Genomic DNA, 19,651 nt, shown 5'->3' with positions numbered 1-19,651 from the left:
ATATTCAAATAAATTTATCAGCAAATTATGATAGATAAACTTTCCTAACCACATTCTCCTCTGGGATGACAAATTTACATTAGTGACACTTTACTGGAAAATGTGCTCTCTGTCTGGGTTTCGGAAAATTACAACTACTACAAAACCCATGTCCATAAGAAGGGATGTAAATGGTTATTTAAATATATACTTTTACTAATACAAATAATACTGTAAAACAAAGACTGTTTCTCATCATTTGGTTCTACAAGGATTAAGTCATGAGTCACTGCAGTTGCTGACTTACAGTACACCCTGAAAGGAATTCAGGAGGAAAAACAGCATGAGGCACTCTGTGCTTTTGAAAACAGGTCCCTTGGATAGTTAGATATATCTCAGGAAGAATTTTAATGAACCCGGATTCTTGAATCTTCCCATACACAGAAAAAGCATTAAAACCATTAACTGAGATAGCTGTTCCTCGTGACTAGCAGTAACCTTTTGCAGACATTTATGCTTGACTGCATGTGTTCCCTAGCCAAAATCATACTGTATCTATATTGTAATGTATATATACTGACTCCTCCCCCTACCTCTCGGGAGCAGTTCTGAGTTACTTCACTGAGAGGCTGTTCCCAGGGCTATAGTCCTCAGTAAGACCTGAACAAAACTCAACTCACAGCTCTTATGTTGTGCATTTTTCTTTCAGTTGACAATACTCAGCCACAGTATTAACTTGAAGATCTATCAGTATAGGCTGAACGTCCATTTACCATTCAGTGAGGTTCACTAAGGATATGACCTTCTCTCCTCTCTGTTCTGTTCTTATTCTACTGACTTTATTCCAGGTTTGCCTCACTACTCTGTGCCAGGACAAAAATAGTAAGTAGTGAAGCATTACCCAAGAATGACTTGATTTTTTTGTAACTTGAAGGAAATACATCTTAAAATAATTTTTTTCTTTGTAAATAATGTGTTATCATGAGAGTGATTTTGTTTTGCTCTTGTCTAAATATGCCAATTTCATAACCTTGTAGGTCTCTGAATTCCATGAGAACTATTAACTTATCCTTGAAAATTTAGTCTACGGATATCTGAGTGTTTATGCCACCTTACAACAGGAAATCCTAATGGGTCCATTGGCATTTTCTTGAAGATAAATGTCTTTATTTATATACTTTGATTTTATCTACTCAGTAAATTTTTAGTTAGTCTATATTTAGCTTCTTCAAATATGTAGAGAAACTCACTAATTATCTTGAAACATTAGGCTGTGTAGAAAAACTGATGAAAATTTCTGTGCACAGTATCAGTTTTCAACATGTTTCCAAGGGTGTGGGAAGGGCTTGGGGTGTGACTTACCTGTTTAACAGCTACCTGGAATGAGCTGATATGCAGCACTCACTCTGCAGATACTCTTTTCTTCACCTTCAGCAAGATGTTAAATGCTTTTAAGTAGCTATTCTATACTGTTTTATTGGTGTTAACAGAACTATTACAGCTGTTACTAGCCATCTTTATAGCCCTTTGCTGCTTCACTTCCACAGCATGCAAGCTTAGCTACCAAAAATGTCATTGATCATAGTTTTAAGCATCATCCTTAGATGATGAAATTCGTGATATCATTGAATGGCAGATTCAAAACTATGATAAAAAGTCTCTCAAGCAGATGGCAAATATACCACTGTTTACATTTTTAAAATGAATGCTACAGATGGTAAGAAATTATTCCACCATGTTTAAAAGGAAAATTCCACAGCACTTCTACAAAGGCACTTTTCTTTTTACTCCAAGGAAATATATTCAGTAATTTAGCAACCAACCACCCTTCTGCCTTCCAAATTGTATATTGGAAGCATATGGGAAAGATGTCTAAAGAGCCTGTATTCTCTTTTTCTTTATGTGTCTCTAAATTTATTGAATAATAAAAGTAAATATGAATGAGAAAGGTGTATGGAAGTGTTCATTCTTCAGGATAAAAATTATAATTCTTAAAGGCATTTTTAGGTAATTTACTCATTCTATTACAACCCATTTCATGATTAAAAATTTTTGGCTATAAAGAAAACATTAAAATGTCATATGTTAACATTTTTAAAATATCATTTCTAATGTATGATAATCTGTATTGTATACTAATTTTATGTTTATTTTATAAAATGATGGTATACTAAAGTATCTTGAGTGACAGGAGCAATTTAATAAATTAAAGATTTGAAAACAAGAATTTAAATTTTCTATTTGATTATAAACATGATTATAGTTATAGTAGTTGATTATCAGAGATTATTGCACTTTATATACACAGCTGTCCATACCTTAAAATATTTCATTCTGTTCTCTCAATAGTGTACATATATATTCCTTGGATTTGATGAGGAAATCAGCCTTTCCATAATCAAACTTACTCTTGTCAAATTTTCTAAAAAAATAAAAATTTAATTCTAAAGTCAGGATCCCTCTGTAGAACTTCAAAATTATTCACACTTTTTTTTCCTTTGAAGAGTTACTATAACTGTCTTCTTTTCAAAATAATTAAACTTCTAAAAAATGTAAATTTGACCTATTTGAAAATATACATTATCAGATTTTTCCCTTCAAATAGCTCACTGTGAGCATAAGGTTGACAGTAGAGGTGATCTCTGGTTCCATCACATATGAAAAATAATCTGTTATATCTATGTGTTAAGAGTTGAGGTAAATGTTTCTTGCCTTCTGGCTGTTGTTTGTTCCCATTATTTCCTCCCCATTTAGAATTTTAATAAATATAAAAAGCATTGTTAAAATTCACAGTCTGTAATCTTTTTTTACCAAGATAATATAGAAATTGAAATGAATGAGAGGTGGACTTAGAAACTGATATTTATAGGTCAAAATTTTAACACTTTACAGTACAACTTCTATTTTGTGACAAGATGGTGCCCAGTGGCCTTCCAGAGGCAACATAGATGTCACCTCAGTGTACCAAAACCAAGGCCATGTAAGACATCACTGTTAGAATTGTTTTAAAATCTTGATCTCTGTTTTCTAAACAGTGGTCCTCAAATGTTCTGTTGTATGAGAATCACTTAGAAGGCTTTTTAAAACAAAGATTGCTGGGTCCCGGACTCAGAGTTTGGGATCCAACAAGTCAGAGGTGGGGCTAGAAAATGTGCATTTCTAACAAGTTCCCAGTTGATTTTGATGTTGCTGGTCCAGAGACCACACTTTGAGAACTAAGACAGAGGGGAAAAACACTGAACTGAGATCATGTTTTAAACTTAGTTCTGCTTTATCTGTGTGCTCCTGGAAATGGCATCACTGTTTTTTCTTTTTCAAATGAGAGTGCTGGCCTGGGTGATTGCTCATTTCCTTATGTTTTACCCCCAAATCTATGAATATAAATCAAGAACCACAAAATAGCATACAATCCCTTTTAATTAGGGTGATTCAAAGGTCTTACAGAAGACAGAGCTCTGAAAACACTTTTTAAATTACATAGGAGCTCTGCCCTTCACCCTTGCCTCCTCTGCAAAGGTGACTAAACTTGAGCTCAAATGTCTCTGCTTGAGTTATACAGACAAGCAAACAAGTGAACAAACAGAACTAAACTATTCTTTAATGGGTATGTGATTCTAAATTCAGTTTCTTCATTATCACATTATAAACTTATTGCTAAGGCCCCCACGACAATGTTGTTGGAGATTTCTTTGCCTCGGGCTGCTCTTTGAGTTCAATGCCGTAAACCTAGTTCTTTACCACTCTATATTGATTTAAAACTTGAGGGTATTTAGAGCCTCTTGCCAAGCCACCTATGGTGTAAGTCGTTCAATAATTACTATTTTCTGTTAATTATAACAGTGGCTCTTTGTATCCCTGTATTTCAGAGCCTTTAAATCTTCTGAATTACAGAATTGGAGAGAATGGCCAAGGCTTGGAAACACACAAATATTCTCTCCATGATTGATCTGACTAGGTTCTACTTAGGTTAGACTAATTTAGGTCCACTTGACCTCTCTTGAGTTATTTTATTCCATTTCAATTACAGCTGAGACAGTTTCAGTCACTGATGAAAACAGACTGGAAAGATGATTGACTATTCAGAATCAATAAAGAGCGTGAGAGGTTTTATATTCTGAGGGAGCAATCGAATGTTAGGAAAATGGTTTTCTAATTCATACCCTTGACAGTTCCCGAAGTTTTACCAAAGGGGCTATTAAAGCATTAATAGTTTTAAAGAAGACAGAGATTATATTTTTAAATTTTATTTGCTGTCTATTATAAAATTGATCAGGCTGAAACGTTGTTTGCCCTGCAGGTTCTCCTTTCCATGTCCCCTTTAACAATGATCCTTGAAAAAAAAAAAAAAAGGCACATAGCAATCTCAAAACTCAGGTCAGTGCTTGGTTTGATGTGAAAAAATCTCCAGAATGGCAAATAAGGGAGTATTTCCACAATTGCTTCAAATGAGTCATCCACAATCATCTCATAAATTTTTTAAAATGAATTTTACTTTAAAAATAGTATTTATTAAAATTCATAATATATTATACTGTTTTAAATAAATTAGGTACAAATAATAACTATAATGAAAAGTCAGTCTAAAAATACATACAGCCTTATGGCTATAGGAAATTAAATTTTAAAAATAAATATCTGTAGAGAAGTATGATAAGATGTTCAACAGAAGAACTTCAAGTTTAAAATTATATTATATTAGGATAAATTAGTGTTGCAAAATTAGAGTGGGAATAAAGTTAAGGAGACAAAATTAATGGTATAAAATTCCTTACTATTAAATAATAACTTTTTGTGTATTTTTAAATGAATCATGATGATATCAATTTATTATGGTATTTATGTCCCATTGGTGTCAATACTTAAATAATATCATAATTTCAACAACCTGTACTTAAGATGAAGCATTTAGATGTCACTTTAAAATTTTTGAGGAGTATAATGGTTTTTAGTTATTCACTTTGGAGTAACAATATTATGTGCACACCTGTGTTCCATTATTGAATAAAGTACAAAATTGACAACTCTTATAATAATAGTAATGATTAAAATAATGATAATAAAGTAGTTTAAAAAACATGTCTGAAATATATTGAATTGAAATGTTCACATAATAATGAAAGTAGGCATTATTATCTGTTATTTACACATGAGAAAACCAGCCACTGGGATAACATAGGTAAGTCACTTGCTCAAAGTGAAAATAATGTGAAAGCCAAGACAAAAATCTGATCCAATGATTCCTATGTTTGTTCTTTCCACCTACTTCTACCTAAGCATAAAAAGTGATTGGCCATGACAGTGATGTACAAGTTTCTTTCTGTTCATCTATACAGCTGCATTTCATACATCTACATTTTGTTCATCTACAGATGTGCATCTATGTCATACTGGGTCTGAAGAACTTTGTAGAAGATCTCTATGTTTGGGTCTCATCAAAATTGTACCGGTTTATGATTCTTTAACAATTACTATATTGTAATATCATACGTTTCCTTCCTAGAACACTAATACCTTTCCATCTTGAACAGTTCTTCTTCTGTAATTACTTTAGGTCACTCTTCCATCTTTTGTTAAAATACTATTAGTGAAGCACCAGTGGATTCAATGTCATCAAATCCAATGAAGTTAAATTATCACTTGTGACTGACTATTCTTAGTAGCAAATTATCTCTGAATTCATCAGGTAGATTAACACTTATAATCACCTTTATAAAAAAAAAGAACTCTAAATTAGTTCAACTGAGAAAGTGATAAAATATTTTTTATTTGACTAAAATATTGCAGTTGGCTGTAATAGTAGAAAATGAGTAATAGTAGAAAATGAGTGTCTGGGCTGCCAAGAATATTTGTTACATTGCAACTGTCCTGCTCTCCCATTTCCCTCTACTAAAAGGTGTTAGACTCATTCTTCATCTTAATAACTTGGCAGTCGCAAAGCTTAAATCAACATTTGGAACCAAAAACTTTGTCAATCATTCTGACTTGAAAAGAAAATCTTGAGTGTTGCAAGTGTCAGCCATCAGCCAACATTTTGCCCCCAAATATCTATTAAAAGGGTATTATCAACTATTCACCTAGCATTTTGGGGGGAAAGAAATATAACCTACTCTGTTACATTATATGAACTCACTGATATAATGTAATCTAACACATTAGTTGCAATACCTCAAATCTATGTCCCTTCTGAGTACCTAAAATGTCTTCAAGTCACAAGACGGTTATAGTTCAGCCCTTAAGGGGGGAAACAGTTCTTCAATTCACTTCCATCTATTTCCAATATTTACATATATGGCACATGATGCCATATAATCAGAAAATGTCTCAAGAAAATTTATTCTATCTTGCCATATCAGAAAGGTAGGCTTTTTTTCAAATTTGCCATGTATCCATTTGTCAAAGAATAGTATTTTTAAAACATCTTTTAATTTCCCCAATACTAAATAATTTTATCTGTGATAAGCAACCTTCACTCAAACCTGAAGAACAGCATCATAACGAGGCTCAAATGTAAATGATACATTATCTACATTTAATATCACAGATGATTAGTGATGGAAGCTTAGGATTTTGAAGGCTGCATTTTTCATTTCGTTCCTCTTTTAAATACAAAACATTGTACTGGCTGTAGATGCCAAAGAATTTTTTTTAAGTTATACATTTGTTATTAAGCCAGTTACATGTTATCCCTAAAGGGTTTGGACAATAATAATGATAGCACATATTTATTCAAAAAAAAAAAAAAGAGTAAGAACTGAAGAAAAGAACACATAGATAAAAGCTTGCCCTTTCTTAGTGAACCTGGTGACATACATGGATTACAAAACTGAGTGGGGAGAAAAGTATTCTCCAGAATAAGTTTTTCTGGAGTAGGGTTTTTCTCTACTTATTAATCAGAGTAATACTCATGACATTTCTAAGCCTTAGAGGAGCAGGACTGCATAAGAGACCCAGTCACACCTTTACACAGTCATGCAGTCAGAGGGTGCCAAAATGGAGGCATTTTTAGAAGTTCAGAATAGAGTAAAATTCACTTTCTAAATATTGTATAACTCTATCTGAAAATCTAAATAGTCCTTTCCAAGTTATCAGAATGAAAGCATTTCTTCAACAAATTTTACCTGATAAAATGTGTTTTTAAGAAGATGTTCATGTTTTTATACAAATACAGTTCATCTAAAGCTCATTGCATTGCCAGTAAAGTCAATTACTCTTTTCTTGGTCACACGTTATTTGGCAGGAAGTCTATTGTTGCTGCAACATTTAGGTTTTACAAGCAGGCCTATTTTATAGGAAGCTATGGTAGTATTTTTTAAAGAGAAGCTATATAACGCATTTTAGAGTCTCTGAGGTGAAGATTTATTGTATTCAATGGTGCCAAGAATAGATAGCATGGGCTGGCAATATACAAACATGTCCATGGTCATGATACTGACGTACAAAATGTCTCTTATTTCAGCCCCTGACGTCTCAATGGGGATTGGCAGTTCAATCTCACACTAACTCATCCACACATAACGGACAATTCTAAAATATGAATCTACATGTGCAAATACAAACTCTAAATATATTTACTAATATAGATTTTTTCCATAAAAAGAGCCCAATATTTTGTTTAAATATGTAAATATAACATCCTCATAATAATTTTAGTTCTCAGAATTTTATTAAACCAGCTGGTTACCATGTGTAAGATATTTACTTAAATAGTATTTTATGATCATCTTAGAATGTATGTTATCTAAATTCAATTTTACGAATTTTTATTGAAAAGCTTTGAGCTTTAATGAGTAACTCCCTTATATTGTCAGAAGTAATTTGGTCAAAGGGCAAAACATGGTAACTTTCCTGACAGAAATATTAATGTTTGCAATGAATGTGCGTTTGAGAATCACAAAGAGTAATTTTATGTATTTTGATAACTTGCTTGCCTCACTGTATAGTAGAACAACTTTAGTAGTAATCTGACGTATCATGCCAGAGAAGAGTGACTGCTTCTTACTGCCTTTGCTTAGAGAAAGTAATATAATTGTGTACAATTTTAATAAAGTTTTATTTTTATTTTATTTTTTTAAATTTAAATTTAAAAAAAATCTCTGCGAAGGTAATTAGATTTTATGTATGTATTTATTTATATGGAGGTACTGGGGATTGAACTCAAGACCTCATGCATACTAAGCATATGCTCTACCACTGAGCTATGCCCTCCCCTCACAATAAAGTTTTTAGTTTAAGAAAAAAGTATGTCATTTTCACCTCACTATATTCAACTATAATATGTGCAGGAAGATACTAAGTTATGTATTGAGCGTAACTGATATTATAAATTACTTGTCATAGTAAATGATCCCATCAATCAAAGAAAATGTAGTGAAAGTATGGAAGGAAAAATACCCTATAAGAGTCTTTAACAAACAGACTCAATAGCATAGGATCCTACGAAGGCTGGAATATATATATATGCCAGGATTCTGCCTAATCGAGGTACGCTACTTTATAGAAGGGAAACATAATGAATGAATGGATACAGAAACAAACTACCAAACAGATAAGTTTACAACTTGATGAAATTACAACATTTTGAACTTCTGGTTACTTTTACAGCTTTGATGTCTACTATAATCACCCTTGGACACAGTGATTCCTACTAAGCATAGATTCAAATCATCCTCACCAAAAATGGTATTACTTTACATAACTAATGCCTGTTGTCCAATTTCATATGAAAGTTTTTCTCAAATCAGTAAATTTTGGCATTAACAACATGCTGACACATTAGCTGCTGAGTTATGCATTTTGAAGTTCATTTTAATGCAACTTGTATTGATTAACCTATCATAATAATATTTAGGTTTCAAAATTGTGAACTATATTGAATGAAAAACAATGTAAGGTGAAGTGATACATTAGGTTTCACTATTTCCAAGGAACAAAAACAGATGACTATGTTATTAACCCTAGAAATCTGTCATTTTGAGTGTCTAATTTTCCTCTCCAATCTACTGATGTTTAGTCTTCTATTAAATATACAGCACAGATGAAACATACACATTATAGTTACCTTCATTGGCAGTATTTTTCTTATGTCAGAAAAGGAGCATACATAACTGAGTATCACATCACATCATATTTGGTTACTTAGAATAATGTTATATTCAGGGCATATGGCTGCCTAACAATAGTCAGATTTATTTAATGTTATATGACAAATCTTTCAAATCTTTACCAATTTTGGACACTGTTAGGAAAGTGTAGCATCGTTTCTAGACGAACCATGTGAAAGGAAATGACACATTTTGGAAGACAATTTTTTTTTTCACAAAAATGCCTATAAACCACATTAGGAAAGAAGAAAATGGTTACCATTCTAAATTTAAAAATTACATATATCAATAGATAGACAGATACCTGATTATTTTTCTATTAACAAAAATGAAGGTGATAGCTGAAAGGGAATGAAGACTTTTAAGTTTTTTTTTTAATTTCAGAGCAATGTAATGAACAATATTTTATAGAATACTAAGTAATAAAAATAGGAAATTCTAATGAGAAAATGTAGGAACAGAGGCACTTGACAAAATATTTTGAGGCAATTAAGGAAGACAATTAGCATAGGAAAAAAGTGCAAAATTACTTTTATGTGATCATATTAAAAACTAAAAAGACAAAAATGAGAAAAAGAGGCAAATTATTTGAAATTGAGAATCAATTTAGAGCAAAACAAGAGCCAATTAAGGAACGTAAGAGTCAGGAGAAGGCCCTTGATAATGAAACTGAAGTACAGTGGTAGTGAAAAGTGAAAGAGGAGGCAGATTTCAAACAGAACCAAGTAAATCTAATAGAACTTCAAGAGTGAATATATTTGTATATGGATATAATTTGTAACAGAAATTCAATGGATAGATTTACTCAGCATATTAAGCTCAAGAAAAGAAAGTATAAATTTATTCATAGATAGATATGAATAACTGATCCATCCTGAAGCCAGTCTTGGAACACATGAAAGTCCTCATCAACATAAAAAGAGAAGTTTCAACATAGATGTGATTGGAGTTTCAGAAAAACTTAATTTCATATATTGGATTTCACATGCTGTTGGTGAATGTGCATATTGGTAACCACAATGGAAACAATTTGAGATTTCACTATATGTTTACACATGTGTATCACTTGTTTTCAGCAATCCAACTTCTAGGTATGAAATGATCATAGAGGAATTTTTTCAAATGCATCAAGGTACTTACAGGAACATACTTATTCAAAAAGCAGTAGCAAAAACATCCCAAATCTTCATCAGTATTATACATAATAAATGATGATGAACACAAGCAATAGAATGTTATGTAGTATTGGAACTGACTACAGCTACATCAGATAGAAAGAACGAATTTCAAAAATACATTGACCAAAAAGGAAAGCCTCAGAAAAAGACACACAGTATTATTCCATTTACAGAAATTAGGTATAAGCAACATTAAATACTATATTGTTTATATCTATATATTTATGTAGCAAATCTATAGAAAGCAAGGAAATTATCATAAAATTTAGGAAAGACGTTTTCTTTAGGAAGGAAGGAGATGTGATAGGGTGGAGGGAGAATATAGCGGCTTGAATTTGGATGATGTGGTATCAAAGGAACATGAAAGTTCTGTTCCTTGATCAGCAGGGTAACAGCAGTGTTCACATTAGCAATTTTCTTTAAACAATACATACAGTCTTCATACACTTTTTCTGTATATTTCATTATTAAAAAGTTTGAAAATAAGAAATAGCTGTGCAATCAATGTAACATTTCTGAAAATGGATTATTTATATTTGCTTGGTAACAAAACTTATGCAACTATACAAAATATAGACCCATAACTTAAAGAAATAAAGTGTGATCCTTAAATAAGGTGTTAGTATGGACAATTGTGTCCCCTCAAAATTCATGTGTTGACGCTCCCGCCCCTGGTGTGACAGTATCTGGAGATAGGGTGTTTAAGAAAGTAATTAAGGATAAATGAGGGTAAAGGTTTGGCCCTAATCTGATAGGACTGATGTCCTCATAAGAATAGGAAGAGCACCAGAGAGAGCTCTTTCTTTTCATATGTGCACAGAGGAAAGGTTATGTGAGAACACCTGAAACGTGGGAATCTACAAGCCAGGAAGAGCAGTCTCACCAATCAACTCTGCTAGCGCCATGACCTTGAACTTTCTCAGAACTGTGAGAAAGTAAGTTTCTTTTGTTTAAGCCACCCAGTCTGTGGTATTTTTTGTTGTGGCAGCCCAAGAAAACTATTAAAATATTATATATAAAATCTTTGAGGAGTAAAACTTATTTTCCTAATCATATCATTATTAATGCAATTGCTAATACTTGAAGGATTATTATTAATGGTTCTTAATTTGCCACTTGTTTTCAGGAGCAAAACACCAATCACATAGTGGGCAATATCTCTGCTGCTATTAATGCTGAGTAAACTAGCTATACTATCTAATTGCTTCATTAAATTATCTCTTAATACTTTTAAGAAAGAATAAATCAGAGCTAGCACATAGAAAAAGGAAAGAACCAAACACTTAAGGTGTGTTAAATTAGTCAAGCCAAATAAAGAATTAATGAATGTCTTCTGTCACTTTTAATCTCATTGCCAGTCATTTATATTTTTCAAATTCCATCCAGCACACTTTCTCTCTTATTTTTGCTCCCTAAAATTTCTTTTAAATCATACTTCTTCATAAAGCTCTATCTAGATCAAATCTGTCACTTAAAAAATTATTCTCTGGGACTTCCTCTTTTGGCCACAAAGATTAACTACAGGAACTGAACTAGCCCTTTCCCATCAACAACCATAAAACTGAACAAAGTAAGTGAAAAATAAATCCTGTTTTCCAGCATTGGACAAAGGTAACATAAGACTATGAACCCTCAGAGTAGAGAACAAGTGAAGTAAGCCCTGAACTGTCTAACTTTTTGATGAGAGGGTTTTACCAAAGCACAGACAGGAAGGGGAACTCACGCAGAACACAGTGGTCTTGTTAAGCTGAACAGACAGAGTTCAAGCGAACTAAAGCATCTGGAATGCAGAGCAAACCATTTATCAAGCAGAAGATGCACAGAGAAGTACCCACCAAATCTGCATAGGTATTCCTTTGAATTGCTGCAGAATCCTGATGTGGGTATCTCAAGGCAAGACTTTACGTGGCCATAAAAAGAAAAATGACCAGGGGAAAAACAATGACCAATAATTTATAAGTGGAACATTTCCTATAGCTTGCACAGGATTGAGAGGTGTTAGAGACCTGACAAAACAGAGGTGAGAGACCTAGTTAAACATTTGAGACATTTAGTAGAGAATCTCAAAAGGCCCTTTTCCTTTTCTTTAAGAGGAGGATTAAACTCTTCCTGGAGAAAAGCTACTTTAGGGTAAAGTTGTCATTATCATCATCTCATCATCATCATCATCATCATCATCATCATCATCATCATCATCATCATCTAATCATCATCATTATCATCATCATCATCATCATCATCATCAAGATGACACAGAAGTAAAATAATTGAAAAATCAAACTGTAAACCAAAACAATTTAATATCTACAAGGAAAAGCAAGCAAGCAAACAAACGTTCAACATCCTTTAAAGAAAGATAATGAAATCAAGACATAAAACAGTGTTCAGCATCCTGTAAAAAATTATCACACATATAAGGAAGCAGAAATTATGACACATAACTGATTATCACGATGGTCGATACAGATGGTAGTTTTACCAGATGCACTGCATGCAGAGAAAGCAAATCCCTATCCAGAGTAAATGCCTATTCCAGTAAGAACAAAACACTTCCTATGATGGAAGTGGTCCAATGTAATCAATCTGACACCAGGTAGCTGGTTGATCATCCCAGTAAGGGTGCCATATTGGAGACTCAGTGTTTATCTTTGCTTTGGTAGATGGAACATTTGGTGGTAGCTATAGATTGATGAGCCTTGCTGAGTAGAAGTCCATGTTATTATCTCATAAATATGAAAATTAAAAACTTAAGGATATTATTCTTAACAATAAATATGTAGATGGGTAATTCACAAGTCTATATTGTAAAAAGTTACCAAAGTCAGATGCAATTTCATAAGAAATTGAAAATATATCAAGAACAAGGGGCATATCTTTAACTAATTTCTATCTTACAAGTACCTAAACACTTCTGATAATACGACATTTGTCTATAAAGAAGCATACACATGTAACTTATTCTTCACATTGCTTGTTATATCATGAGACTGGAGTATCAAATTGTTTGTGAACTGTATTTCACACATCCATTGTGTAATTTCACATTTTTGTGTGTGTGGTAACATGCTAATTGAATTAGTGTGACATGAAACAAGGGGACATTTTATTCCTGTTAGTTATCAGTGACCACATTAAATAGAAGATATCACCCACCTGGCACTCTTGTCAGGGGGCTAACATTTATTCATTAAGCAATAAAGGATTTGGGTGTTAGAAGGGCATCTTTGCAAGGTCCTGCTTCTAACTAGTGAGCTGGATGTCAGAGACCAGAGTCCTAATTATCTCCCCACAGTATCTGCTCTGGTCAGAGGGTTGTGTCTTCAGCATAATTGGCTCAAGATTTAACTTCTGAGGAAAGTTTACCTGCTGTCTGGTCAATAAACCTCCACTAACAATGTCTGAATTCCCAACCAAACTGAGGTATATTTCTCAAGTTGTACAAAATAGATTTTTCTTTTCTACAAATGACATACTATATGAATTTCTAAATGCCATCAAGCTATTCTGCAGACACACAGGTGAAAAAGAAGAGCAAAACAAATAAAACAAAGTGAGGTAGCTTTATAAATAATTTGATAATGGTGCCTACTTTGGAAGAATTTTGAAATATGATGATTATCTAGATGCTTCATGATGAAAATAATTTATTTGCAGCATAAACGATGGATGCATACATGATCTTTAAAGATATTATTCATACAGATAAAATTTTAACACTAGATCAAACCATATGAAATTGGCATCTTTTTAGGCAAAAACTAGTTGGATATTAGCAATTTCATATAGTACAACCTAAATTTTGTGTGGTTTTACCTTTTTATCATTGTGTAGTTAGTCGCACTGCTTTAAGTTTATAATACTTTTTTTACTTACAGGATTTTTTTTTTTTCTGTAGCAACAGGAATTACATTAAAATGATCATATCTGCTGTTTTAGAGAGTCATGTTATTGAAGCTTAAGTCATTTTTAGTGACTGAATTTTTTCTATTCTTGACTGTGATGATTATTTTTTGCTGTTCTGTCATGTATTACAGGACTTACAGCATGACAGCATGTTCCAAAAAAGTTCTGGCTGATCAGAACCCGCTGAGGCTCCATCATGGTCTTGCAGATATAAATGGTGGTAAGTGTGAGACAGTGCTGAGACGGGCCAATGGCAATGTGCTACTTTTCAAGGAGTTTTCAGGAAGACTCGTTCGCAGGAGAGTCAAATCCCATGTAGATCCAGCCGTTTCCTCCCTTAGCTCGGATTGCTATGCCTCTTACACTGCTTGAAGAGGAGCTGACACTCAACTTGATATTCAGTTTTGTTTTCCTTTATCCCTTTGAAGCTTAACAGACACCCAGGATGGGAAAAGGAAACAACACAGAACACACAGTTAAGTGACAGACGACACACAAGACAGAGATACAAACAAGCCTGTGCGACTTCAGTTCAGGGAGGGCCCTGCCAACAAAATACACCTAAAACATTGCATTTGCTTTTACCGATGAGGAGTTTTCAAGGACTGGAGTGAGAGGGTGGATATCACTTTCACAGGTATTTTTAACAAAATACTTTTGTTTTCAACGCAATCTTTTCCCCCACCTAGTATCAGTTTAAAAGATTTACCTTTGCTTGTCCTTGATACTCTCCCATGAAAGGAGAGAGTGAAGAACCATTTTTTAAAAAGTCACTCATTGAAATGTCTGTTAATATCAGTCTTTACCCTTGTGTGACAAGACCTGTCAAAATGACATACAGTGGACATACTGATGTGCCTGTGCTGTAGCCACTCATGATTGGACGCTTATTTTGTCATTTGATCTTTATATCTGATGGGTCCCTGCTGAACCTGAATGAGTGACTAGAAATGACAGAAAGAGCAAGTCAGTACCTTGCATCTCAATGGAAGGTTGCACAGCACCTCGGTCGAGGAGGCTTTGTGCTGGTGTGAATCTTGATGTGGTGCCGGCACAAGCCTGCCGTAACATGTGCTTGCCCTTCTTCGACATGCTTTTCAAATTCCTGATTTATCACTCTGACATTTGACAGAGCACTGGGGGAAAAAAAAACCAGAAGCAAAATTCAGTGACAGCTAACAACTTCCTCTTCCTTTAAAGATTTTGTAGCTTTGCCTGAGGAGACCTGAATCTTGACTTTTTGATTGTTAATTAGAAGGTTGTATGAAGACTACAAAATCAAATTAAACATAATCTGGCTTATGTCATCTTACGTTAGCGATGGTGGGGCAGAATCATCAGTTTATTGCAGTTCATGAATAACTGCCTCAAGGTCTGTGGGAGTGATTTGTCTCAAAGAGGATTTCGAATGTATTCTAATTTCAGATTTTTTTATATCATACTACAGAGTAGTAATAAATTTAAATACAAACATGTGCAGATAGGTAAAACTCAGGATGTCCTTAACAGCCCTCCTTAACTAAAATTGGTTTAGACAGAATGCCATTTGTACTGAAAGTCAAGGATTGAAACTGTATTCGGTTTTTGGTTTGCTGACATTAAAATACTTGCTTTTTTTGGTATAAGTTAATATGAAGAACTTGACAACCTTTTTTGAAGTTTTCCCAGCTCTTTTACTGAAGAACAGATCATTATGGAGACAGCACTAACGTCTAAATTCACATTTTAAACACAGATGACCAACACTGGCAATGCCATGTGAGAAACCTCAGAAGTATTACTAGATATGATTAAATTATATGCAAAGATAGCTTTAAAAGGTGCTGTGTCACACTCCTAGAGACTGCCACAGCTCTTAAGTATTTCAATGATAATATCATCTTACCTAGTTGGTAGTTTAAGAGTAGATGCATGTAGTTTTCTTTGTCAATGGGTCTCATAAAACAGTAAATGTAATTTTTTTTAAAAAATCTGTCTTTTTTCCTGATTTACTGATTATGTTTCTTTTTAATTTTTTATGTCTTTATTTTACTACATTACTTTTAAAGTATATCAGGCATAAAAATGTTACCCTTTTAACCCCTCACCTGTTAGCACTAGTCGCTTAGTGTGTATAAGGGGGCACTGGAAGTTCTATTCCTTGATATGTATTATTTGTTAGTCTCTCTGACTTATGTTTTCAATCACTCACTTTATAATCTCTCAATATTTTAATTTAACTTATATTGTGATTTTTTCAATATGTTTCCATTTTGTTTTGAACTTTTTTTCAGCTTCTCTAATACAACAGTCATCATTTACTGAGATTTTTTTAAAATACTCTATATCCCAATTTCCTTTCATTCTTCTAATAGTCCTGAGAGGTAGATACCATTATTGTATCTGTTTCATGGATTAGGCACAGGAAGGTTAAGTTACTTGTCCAAGTTCACATAGCAAGTGATAAAATCAGAATTCTGAAGAAAAGCCGTTAGGTTTTAGAACAGCTGCACTGCTTTGTTTCCCAGACCACACTGCTTCTGGCGGTCTTGGCTTCACCAGTTAACTGCCTAACTCTACAGGCTTCTCTCCAAGAAGGACATCAGAGCAAGAATCTGCTTTTCCTGGCCTCTCCTCTAAACATATGTCATATTCTATGTTCCCTTCTGGCTTTTTTTTTTCCCAAAATTCTCTATTAACTGACACAAAATTATTCATGACAACTTACAAGCTAAAGAGGTAAGCCATTTGCATACACAAGAGTCTCTTGAAAATAATTACTTATTCTAAAGGAATAACTCTAGTAGAATAATTCACGTGGGTCCTTTAAAAAAAGATATTGTATACAAGGAAACCTTTGAGAAAATACTGTATTATGACAGTAACTGCTTACTTCAGTTTTATACTGGAAACAAACAAAATTCATCTCTCTTTTTTTTCTCCCTACTCCCTGATTTAACCAAGATATTAACAGGAAAGAATTATTCTTTCTTCAGATATTTAGTAAAAAACAAAAATACTGAGATTCAAAAGATCAATTAATACTATCCATAAGTTATTTGAAAAAAAGGTGAAATATAATATGAAAAGAAAAACATGCTAAATGAGGATTATGTATTTTTCTGCTTTCTGTTCCCTTTATTGTATTTACCTGGTAAATAAAATTGTTCCCTTTATTTCTCACTCTATATACCATAACTCTAATATCTATGGTCTGATGTAATAATCTTCATATTAGTATCTTACCTTTTCTCTTGAGTTATGCAGTTATTGCTATAGTCTCCAAATTAATGTATCGAATAGATCCCCGCTCCTCCCAATCATCCCTCTTCTATTCCATTCTCACCTACTCCTCTCTATCGTCTATTATCAGCTTTAACCTTAATTCTATCAATATCCTCCTTAATGACTTTCTGTTTGTAGCCACTCAGACCATCAATCAATTGTTAATCACAATGGCTACAAACTGCATTTCCAAACACACACAGATGGTATCATGCCACTTATCTTCTCAGAATCAATTCCAAACTCCTTAGCAATGAATATAGTTAGTCCTTTCCTTAATTCTTTCATACTTATCAAGATTACATCAAAGTATGCTACAAAATTGAATTACTTTATTTTCCTTAACAGCCATATTATATATATATATATTTCCCTTCTCATGACAAATCTTTGCAAATATTGGTTGTAGAATACCTTAAATAGTTTCCTTATTTAATTTGTCCTTATTTTTTGTCTGTGGGCATCATAGATTTTTATGAAAATTAGTTGTCTTTTCGAACGCAGAACATGCTCACAATAGAATTCAAAGTGCAAAAGAAAGAGTACATATGCAAAATGAGAATGGCAAGCGGGCGAGATTCATGAAAAATCTCTGATAGAATTTTTAGCAATCCCTACAAAGAACAGAAAAATAGAGCCAAGGAGCTGATAGATTAAAATGAATACTGAAAATGAAGTAACCCAAGAGAGGGAAGAGACAGAGGTACAAGTACTCAAAAAGCAGTAGGGATAAACAGAAAAACAAATAATAAAATAGTAGACCTAAATCAAAGTATGGTAGGAGTTACATTAACTACTCATTGATTAAACACTATAATTACACACAGAGAATGAAAGATTTGATAAAAAGCAAGATCCAACTAAATACAGCTTACTAAAAATAACAAGTAGATTGCAATGAAATGTGTAGAAAGAGATACACCATGCAAATAAAAAGTGTAAGAAGGTTGGCTATATTAACATCAAATTAAATAGACTTCAAGACAAAGATTACTATTAACAAAACCAGGTGATTTCATAATAATAAAAGGCACATCTCATCAGGAAGACATAGCAATTATAAACTCGTATGTGTCCAATAACAAAACTTCAAAATCAATGAAGCAAACATTGGTAGAATTCAACTGCAAAACAGAAAGTATCATAATCATGATAGAAAATTTGAACATCTTTCTCTCAAAATGATAGAACAACTAGAAAAAATTAGTAAACATACATTAATGACCTCCTAGATCTAAATGACATTTATAGAACTCTATGCTTTTCAAGGGCACACAGCATATTTACTAAAATCGACCAAATAATGGGCCTTATAATAAGTCTCAATAAGTTTAGAAGATTAAAGTCCTACAGAGCGTATCCTCTGACTACAAAGTAATTAAACTAATAGTCAATATTGATAAGGCATGTAGGAAAATATCCAATATCTGGAATTTAAATAACATGCTTCTAAGTAATTCACAGGTCAATGATGAAATAAAAAAGGATGTTAAAAAGTATTTTGAACTGAATGACAAGGTAAATGCATCATTTTACACCAGTTTACCAAAGGAGTGCATGATGGCTAAATGACAAACACAATTTGTGCTAATGCTATATTTTAAATGCATAAAGAAAGCTGGACATTTTAAAGAAATCTGATGTCAATGGAAAAGAGTAATTTTTGGTATAAATAATTGTTCCTCCTTTTACTTACACATTTGGATTTTTTTAATGTGAATGTGTGTATATGCACATATATATCTGTATATAAAAATATATATAAGAAACTTCTCTGAACTTAATATTGGCTTATAAGAAATCTCTGCACAAGCATTTATGTGAATAATTAAAGAAACTAATTCCCATTTAATAGAATCTGAACAAAGATCATTTGAAATTGGTTTTATTAATGTCCAAATTAATTATCATAATTAACTATAAAGAAAACAAAGATAGGCACACTCATATGGTTGAAAGACAGCAAGAATCTGGAAGGAGGTAAAACTTACTATGGAATTTGTTTAAATTCAATTTTTTAATCATTCTTATCAAGATGACATTCTTAAACTTCCCACCATAACAGAAAGAGTGAAAATTACTTCATGTCTCAAGTTCAAATCTTTACTTCCTGACTATTCACTCATCGTGCATTATCTTTACCTGCTAGTTACCAAAGCCCTTAGCAGGATCCTGAGCCTAGGCATCCTGCTTGTACACTGTATTTGGTGCAGCACTGTGGGGAGC

General features: G+C 33.0%; 1 long non-coding RNA gene across 1 annotated transcript in view; it reads left to right on the top strand.

The window, feature by feature from the left end:
• The window catches only part of LOC135321743 (uncharacterized), a 41,130-nt gene that overhangs the window by 11,901 nt on the left and 9,578 nt on the right, over nucleotides 1–19,651 (top strand). Inside the window, exon 2 of the long non-coding RNA XR_010381779.1 lies at nucleotides 14,293–14,381. This is a non-coding gene — a long non-coding RNA (uncharacterized LOC135321743). The remainder of the gene's footprint in view (nucleotides 1–14,292; nucleotides 14,382–19,651) is intronic.

Source organism: Camelus dromedarius, chromosome 7 (genome assembly GCF_036321535.1).
Source record: "Camelus dromedarius isolate mCamDro1 chromosome 7, mCamDro1.pat, whole genome shotgun sequence".
NCBI classification, from domain to species: domain Eukaryota; kingdom Metazoa; phylum Chordata; class Mammalia; order Artiodactyla; family Camelidae; genus Camelus; species Camelus dromedarius.
The sequence above is the reverse complement of the archived record's forward strand: the minus strand, read 5'-3'. Positions and strand labels throughout refer to the sequence as shown.